This window comes from Pomacea canaliculata, linkage group LG13 (genome assembly GCF_003073045.1).
Source record: "Pomacea canaliculata isolate SZHN2017 linkage group LG13, ASM307304v1, whole genome shotgun sequence".
Classification (NCBI taxonomy): Eukaryota; Metazoa; Mollusca; class Gastropoda; order Architaenioglossa; family Ampullariidae; genus Pomacea; species Pomacea canaliculata.
Genome location: NC_037602.1, coordinates 11,758,804 through 11,767,771, shown reverse-complemented (window position 1 = coordinate 11,767,771; position 8,968 = coordinate 11,758,804).

The window sequence follows — 8,968 nt, the reverse complement described above, 5'->3', positions numbered from 1 at the left end:
CTAAATTCCTTTGTGCTATAACGAGGATTAACACAGACATCCCCTCACCGCCATGTGGACGACTTCACGGGATGTGAGACTCAGACGATTCAGACGATGTATCACTGGACATTTATACTTGCTCTTCCATCAGATATCGGAACTGTAGGAACATCTCTGATTCGCGTGTTTGTCAGAGGAATGGAGAGATAGGGCAGAGAAAGAAGGAGCAGAAAAATAGGATTTAGAGAAGGCCTCTGGCAGAAACTTGGATTAAGAGATGCGGGCTATTAGTAAGAACAGGCTGACATGTGATGTCATGAACCAGACCGAGGACCAGTGAAAGAACAAGGAGGGCGAGATGGATGATGTTAAAATATTCTCGCATCAAGCTGTGCAAGAGGATTACGGTAAACCCCGAAGTAGACGTCTGGGAGTGGGATTGGGCGCACACTGTCGATCGCCGAGTTCGACTGAAGCATCATCAAACCTCTTTGAACGCGCGAAACCCAAGTAAGCAAGTAGACAAGCAATCAACATAAGAATAGAATAGAAAGCGCATCCGGAGGTCTCGTGGATGAGACCGCGAACAGATGTTTCTTTTGTCAAGTGCAGCCTGGAGGCTGGCATTGACGACAGTTGAAGTTCAAAAAACACCTCGTATCACGTGACAGCGTTGACGGAGGGAATACTGTGACCACGTCACGACATTGCGAGCGTCGGTCGAATTCTGAAGACACTCACCTGTACAGGTGCATATGCCGCTGTGCGAGTTGTGTGACAGCATTGTCCTCACCAGGACGACGATGACATTTCAGACAAAGCGGGCTTCTCGTAGTCATTACCGAAAGTAGAAAAACTTCTCGGAGATTCATCCTCCAGGCTTCGTTCAGCGCACCGAATAAGACTTTTTTTTTAGTTCCGAATGTGGAAACTTAATAATGCAACGAAATCCCGTTCTTTTAAAAGAAAGGTTTGGGTTTTTTTTTCAAACAAAGACTTCCAACAGTTCACAAGCGAAAAATGCAGTGCCTGCAGAAATACTTCAGAAGATATCTTCTTTATTTTCACACTCATTTCGTAATGTACATTTATTCTTTTAAGTGCGCTCTACATTTTTGTCATTTGATTATTTCCGGAAATATTTTATGGTCATCTTTCCAGCATAAATAATGGATTCTCTAACCCTTACATGATCGCAAAGATATTCACACTGACGCACAGCCGGTATGTTGCTAATGACTGGTCACCTCCACCTGTTGACCACCGCATGTTGTGTGTTTACCAACGGTATTTACAGGTGTCCTGGAATGTCGAGCATCATGGAATTGTGTGCGCCAAGTGGGTTTGGACAAATTAACAATTTTCTCACGTCTCTCCACTGACACAACCGACTGTGAGAGGACCAGGGCACATGGGTGGATGACGTCACAGGGTTGTGGAGGCTGTTAGAAGCTGATTACTTGTCTGTTGTTTACGCTTGAAGATGGCGGCAGGGACGTGGCAGGTGTTGCCGAGACGAGGCAGGAAGGTCTGTAGAGGCCTGTAATAGGGCCTGTAATGAGGCCTGCCTGGCTGTCAAGGGCAGAGAGCCCGGATGGACCCCGAGCAGCCCCGGACTCTTGAGCATGTCACAGCACAGGTCGGCGCTTGCTGGTGTTGTTTCATCACCACAGACATCATCATGGATGCAGCAGCTGCTGTGCGTGCAGACAACAGGCCGCTGCAGCTCTTCTCGCTGGGCACACTCGAGGCCAGGTTACCACGCAGTAGCGCCGGATGTAGGGGGCTTGCCCTCCACTGAGCATGCGTGCAACTCGTTTACCAAACTTCGCCGTGCGTGTGCAAGTCACGTGCACAATGTCACCACATGTCATTAGTCGAATGGAGGAACAGCGAGAAAAGGAAGAATGTTTTCTGATTGTGTAACGGGCATTGGGGGTTGTTGATGACTGACACCAAGTCAGTAACCAAGGCTGCATCACAGCGAGTCTAGTGCAGGTGTGTTTTGAAAATAAATATATGTAAATGAGGTGTATGCGATCTATCTATCCTGTGACTAATACAATAAGTTAGAGAAATTTCTTTTTGTCTCGAAGAGGAAATGAACATACATAAGAACACAAAATCTCTGTATGTCTCGCAGTGGTGGCGGTGAGAGAGAAAGTTATTTAAGGAGAGGGGAAGAGATGCTTAAGAGGGAAGCTTTCTTAACGACAGAACATTGGTGCCTTTTAGAAAAGTAAATACCTGTATTAAACAAAAACGTTACCATAACGACCACTCACGAGTATTTCCACTCCTCGATGTCTTTACTTTTCTTAGTTTTGACAAAACTGTTGTTGTTGTTGTTTTTTTTTTTCGCTGTATAGTTCCCGTCTGTATGTGTGGCCCATTAAGAAGCCTCTGAGTGCGCTCTACCGGTTGTGCATCTCAATAAATGTTTTCATTTCCATCCAAAGACCTTGTTTTCCTTGTTAATCGCCATGATTGCTGCCTGAAGCAGGCTTTACGACTGATCTGTGGCAAAGAAATATCATCCTTATCCATTCTAGCGACATAACATGGATAGAGAAAACACTCTCGCTTTTACTACTTCTACTCCTCCTCCTCCTCCTCTAATACTACTACTAATAATAAGTAGTAGTTTATTTAGACAGTGCCTTATTCCACTGACAAGGGAGCTCAAGGCGCTTGCAAACATGAAAATGCACCAACAAACATTTATCAGCAGGCATCTTACAAATTCATTCACCATTATTCAAATCACAACTGATCACTCAGTATCTCTCTCTCTCCTTCTCTCTCTCTCACACACACACAAGCATGAAGGGATAGCAGAGAAAGTTTTTGTTGCTGTTGCTGTTTTTGTTTAGGCGTAGTTCACTGTGGAGAAGCCCAGCTTCCCAGCTGTTTCTTGTGATGAATTGTGTGCACTAGCATCGCGGTTGTGGTGCAGTGGGAAATGAGCAGGAAATTAATTTTGCATCATCAACATCCACTACAACTACTTGGGCAGCAGACCAAGGCACGTGAATGGCGACCTCGCTGTCACTCGCAGATAGTTGTCTGACATCAGCGACGAGCAGGCGACGACACAAACCACGTGACTTGCTAGAGGTCATTGCAGACCTCAGTAACAGGAGCTGACTAACGGGACTTGCTACAGGTCATTGCAGACCTCAGTAACAGGACCTGACTAACGGGACTTGCTACAGGTCATTACAGACCTCAGTAACAGGACCTGACTAACGAGACCTCCACTCTCTCCGCTTTGTATGCACTTGAGATGTTGATAAAGGTGTTTACCAATCACCTGCCAGAGCAGAAAGCGTGTTCAACTCGACCATTAAAGTTATACTTGCACAATCGACTACATCTTAATAATCTTCTGTGATCTCTACATGACGGAGAACACTCATCTCTTACACATTGTCTCGTCTTTCCTTTTAGATGGAAAGATTTGCTTGTCTCTGGAACTAGGAAACACGAACCAACAGTTTCTTAATGTGTTCATTAACAAGCTAAAGGTTAGTGATATGTCTGTTCACTCTAAGGACAGGCTTAAATTCTGCCACTTGACTCTCGGCTATTGTTTGTTAGACAGGAAACAGACTGCGCATCAAAACAATATATCCTTTGTTTAACATTGTGCTTTAGTGAAAGCAGCTATGGATGTCGACCTGAGTAGTTCCCAACATTGACGTCATAAGACACATGACATGAGTATAGTTCTCAACATTGACGTCATAAGAAACATGACATGAATAGTTCTCAACATTGACGTCATAAGAAACATGACATGAATATTTCTCAACATTGACGTCATAAGAAACATGAACTAAGTAGTTATCAACATTGACGTCATAAGAAACATGACATGAATAGTTCTCAACATTGACGTCATACGAAACATGACATGAATATTTCTCAGCATTGACGTCATAAGAAACATGACCTGAGTAGTTCTCAACATTGACGTCATAAGACACATGACCTGAGTAGTTCTCAATGTTGACGCTCACTTCCTTCCCGCCAGCCCCGGCATTTCCTGTGAAGCTGACCTTTATACGGCGAGGGTCGGTCTAAGCAGTGTCTTGAATTTCTAATTCAGTCCCGTAAAAAACAGTATTCGGAATAGTGAGATGAAGTCTGAGGGCGACACAGTTGAGAGCAGAGAACAGTTGAGGACTACCTCGGCCCTGAGGACGCGAACGCGACAACAGTCGAGATACACGCATGAAGCAGGATGCAGGACAAAAGGTCGATGAGGACAAATCGTGGTTCAAGTTGCTATGGACAAAGATGTGGATGCTACAAAAGAGAAAGTTTTGCTGGTGAGGATGAGGTATGAGGCTGAGAAGTTTGGTACAAGGGACGCCAACAGAAGCAGCAGAAACAGTAGCAGTTATTATTTTTGTGGAATGATGTTCTATTTTTCTATTTCCAGAGTTCTTTAATGACTTAACAGATTGTTCCTAACCTGGGTATACTTTAGTAACGGCTCTAATGACAGTAGCACTACTTCCATCGGTACACTATTTTAAGTTTTCTTATTTGGCCAAGAAGGAAAAGCATGGCGCTGTAACTAGAATTTGAAAGCAGGGTAGTAAAAAACAAAACAAACAACCAACAGCCTGTGAGCAGACGATAACTAAGGCAATTTACTGCAATAAAATAATCAACAGTTGCTCCATGTCTCCTAGCACACGGGACTGCAGGTACAGTCGATTCGACCACAAGCTTTAAGAATAGGAGCTTGACGTCACGCGTTTCCGCCCACGGCTAGCGACCTCCTCTCGTCCTGCTCTCGTCTTGAAGCCGTCGCTCGAACTCAGGTTGCCGGGACTTGCCGTCAGCTTTGGTCACAGAGATGAAGTGCTCAACTGCCGGCAATTCCCTTAATGTGCTGAGTAGCTAAGCTGACGCCAGAGAATGAGTGAAAAGGGAGTAGTGATGTTGGTAACAATGCTAGCAGAATGCCAGAAACTTAGCTGTTAACTAAGATAGAGGACACCTTAAACTGGATTTAGAAAAAAATGGTAAAGAATGAGTAAAGATGTGTTTGCCTGCGATCATATCTTTGGTTAGTATGTAAGTCACCGTGTGAAGGGATGACATGTACACTTGTTAGTTCCGTGAAATTACTCATTCACAGGCATGTGGACGTTATTTCCATGAAGTGAGTTTCTTTCACAGTCAAGATGAGGCCTTTACATGCCATGGGATGGACTTGACAACGAGAATCGATGAAAAATTATAGGCTCTACCAGTATTTGTTTCTCTCTTTCCTTCCTGCCCAGATGCTATGTCTGCTTTTACTGGATCTCGTTCTGCAGTCCAATAGCTTTCAGAACACTGTATACCTCGCTACACACGGAACCAGGCGGGAAAAAAGTGAGAATGAATATCTCATAGTATATATTTAAGGAAAGCTAACTTGTCATAAAGATGTTTTGTTGCATTCTGGGGAGTAAGGGCTATTATGTATTGTAAACTCTCTGAATTTTATTTTATTTTTTTTGTGAATAAAAAACTTAACTAGATTCCTACCTTATGGATTAAAAGTGACTATTCAACTAATATGGATAATAGAAATGCATACGCGAGCTTAAAACAGTTTGGACAAAAGAATTTTTTGTTGGTATAGCCACTGAATACAACACATATGTCCTATTTAAGTTTTAACATATTAAATTGTAATATTAGGATTTAATTTAATATAATATTTGCTTTTCTTCCTTAACTGTTTCTGCTTCCGCCTTCATCCAAGAGTAATGAGATATACGGTACAGATGGACAGAGGTTCTAGGTGGAGTCCTTAAGGGAGCATCCTAAACATGAGAGTTCATAGAAGCAGGGCCGTTTGGTTTCTACATCTCTGGGCTTTTGAGTTGTTTTAATACTAACTGTCGTCTCACGCCAGAAATATATTCTTGTCTGTGATACTTTTGGGTAAAGATTCCCTGTGGCAGATTTCCGGAAACGCCTTCTATTCCATGTTATTCAATGCCTTTGTTAGACTTTTGTGTTTAGAATTCCATTGAAGGTTAAAACGTTTTATTCAGTTTGCTATCCGGGCTTTTAGAGTGATTTAATTTATCCCATCAATCAAATTGACTTCGCTTTTATGAGAGCAAAGTATACGAGCTGAGCGCACCGCGCATCCCAGCCAGTCAGACGTTCACTGAAAACTACTCGCATCTCTTTCCTTTGACATCCTCATCAAACTTCAGCTGCTTTTTCTCCTTTACTATCCATCCACCCGGTCATTGATTCCGCTGTTGTCGCTAGGTGCACTTCTACTCGCCCCTCTGGCTTTACGACAGCCTGGTGGCCCTGGCTCCCTGCTCGGCGTGCGAGTCGATTCTGGTCGGCGATGGGAGTGCTGGGAGTGTTGGGCAACCTGTCCGTGCTGCACGAGTCCTGCCTGGCACTCAGCTGTGTCAGAGATTTAGACAATCATCATCATCATCATCCATCATCATCCATCATCATCCATCATCATCCATCATCATCCATCATCACGTATATAAAATATCAGTTCTTTAAAGAACCAATTCACTAGCTGCATCATTCATCTAGGTTTTGGATTTTGTAGGTCATGATATTTTTGTCTCCTCAAATCTTAAGACATAGTCTTAAACATACGTTTTTATTTTCTACTTATGTTCACAACAAAGAACTTCTTTCCTTGTTGCCAACTCCCTTAATAACAAAATATTCCCTTAATAAAATCTTGATCAAGTGCATGTAGGGTCCCATCTCACACACCCACGTGCCTCTAGCGACGATTGTCAGAGGCGTACTGTGATTATTGCTACGAGCTAGGGATAGAAGGACATGTTCATTTGCCAGACCTATCTCCACTAGTAAGAAGGATTCGGCAAAAGCACTTTTCTAGAAGATCAGTTGGTTCCATTTGCGGCCAGAGGGCAGCATTTAGAAATGGTGATGTAGGGTGAGAGGGGTGTGAGACAGCGTTGCCCCTCACAGCCCTGGTGTGTGGATCTCCCAGTGGTCTTCGTGGAAAGCCGATGATCTTGCTGTCAGTCGTGAACACCCTCATCAAACAAGTTTTATCCCTGATGGAGACAATACAGTCACACAGACAGACTGGGTGTTAAAATGTTATTTATCAGGCTGAGATATACTGAATCAAGGACAGGGCTGCTGACCGCAACATTCCTCAGCTGCCTCAACAGCAACAGGTGTTTACCTACAAACGATGTTGATGCTGTCATAGAAGGATACACTGCTGTTTAGCACTGTGCCAGTGTACCTAAAACTCTGCACTTGTTCTACCGTCTCACTACCAAAAAGCGATAGATATAGGTACAGGGTGATGTTTCCAGATATCCAGGAACAGTTCTTTAGTTTTAGAAACATTAAACATTACAAAGGTTTCGTTAAAACACGAAATGAATTTCGTAACCTAAAACAAATAGCTAGTCGATGAGTCATCGTCCTCGAGCCCAGCAACCACCGCCATATTATCACCAAAGTCAATCAACAATAAGCAGTCAGAGAAATGTGTTGGTCTCCAGTCTTCTGTGGTGGACTGGAGTCTGACGAGCTCTCCTCAAGGTGCTGCACTACATCAGTCAGCTCTGTTTCCTTGACAATAAATATCGTCTTTAGATGAAAGCTGATGACTGCATGACTCAGCCCTGACGTGTGAGAGTTGAAACTTCCTCTCAGCTGTCAATCAAACCTTTCTATACCCTGATGTTATTGCACGGGGTAGGTTGTTACTGGGAAAAGCTTTCTTACAAAACTGGATGTAGGCATTAGTCTTAAATACATTTTCTACATTTCAGATTGTTGCTTGTCTAAGCTGTATTGTTCTTTCTGTGCCAAACATAGAATCATGCGGATAGAGAGAGGTAGGAGAAGGATGAGCTGCAACAAGAGCTGACACAACTCGGGTAGACTCCCCTCTGGGTCTACTTCACTGCAATACATCGGAGGCGTGTCCCCTGACCGTTACCCTTTATTACATTTGTAGGAGTCATTTTTAATATCCAGTATAATTGCAATATGCAATGGATAAGGTTTATTTTCATCGATTACACTTTCATGTTGGAAAAGTAGAGTCACGTGACAAAAATCTGTCATTTCTGGTGGCGCTGATCCTGTCCGCATGCAGAAGCAATTGTCATCGCCATGTTTTGCTCCAACCTGCTTCAAACGGACTTTTTATGAAAAAGGGCGAAGTAACATGGGGAGGAAATGTGATCGACAGAAGGCTGAGAACAAACGTTTATCTTGTTGCAGTGTTTCCCAGGCGATTAATGTCTGTCGGCAGGCGTGTGTGAGAATACTGGCAATTCTGTGCTTCACGGCGACTGACTGGGAAAACAGGCTCCCCGTCAAACTGTCATTAATCTGGAGGCAAAAAGCAAGTTTTCTTGGTCAGCAGCTCCTGGAATCACTCCCACCTCGGCACCCAGGCAGGTCTGACAGTCCGGGCCTCCGTCACTAGAGAACAATCCATTGATTGTCTTGTCCCCGGGCTTTGCTCACTTTGTACAAAGATGTCGCTTGTCTCTGATGCACAGATGTATAGAGTCGGTTTTCTTAACCTACAGGTTCTGGATAGTTTTGTTTGTTTGTTGTTTGTGTGTTTGTCTTTGCTTTTGTGAGGTGATGCGCAGTCGTCATCTCCACCCCCGGCTCCACATTCGACATCGATAACAACCTCACTTATCATTGATTTACTGAAGACATTTTTAACATTTGTCTTGCAGCAGTCATTCAATAGCCACTCAGCGACTATCTGTTAGAAAGAACATTGTAATAAAACTATTAAAATGAATAAATTTTTTATCAATAAAATGGTCCATGTGCCCGAAATTCACAAAAATGTTCAATGACATCCGTTCATTCATCCTTTGAAAAACGGTTTTGCTGGTCCGCCAGTGATGGTCGTCAGGGAGAGCGACTGGACAGACTGCATCCACTCGCCACTCAGGTCCTCCGTGTAAAT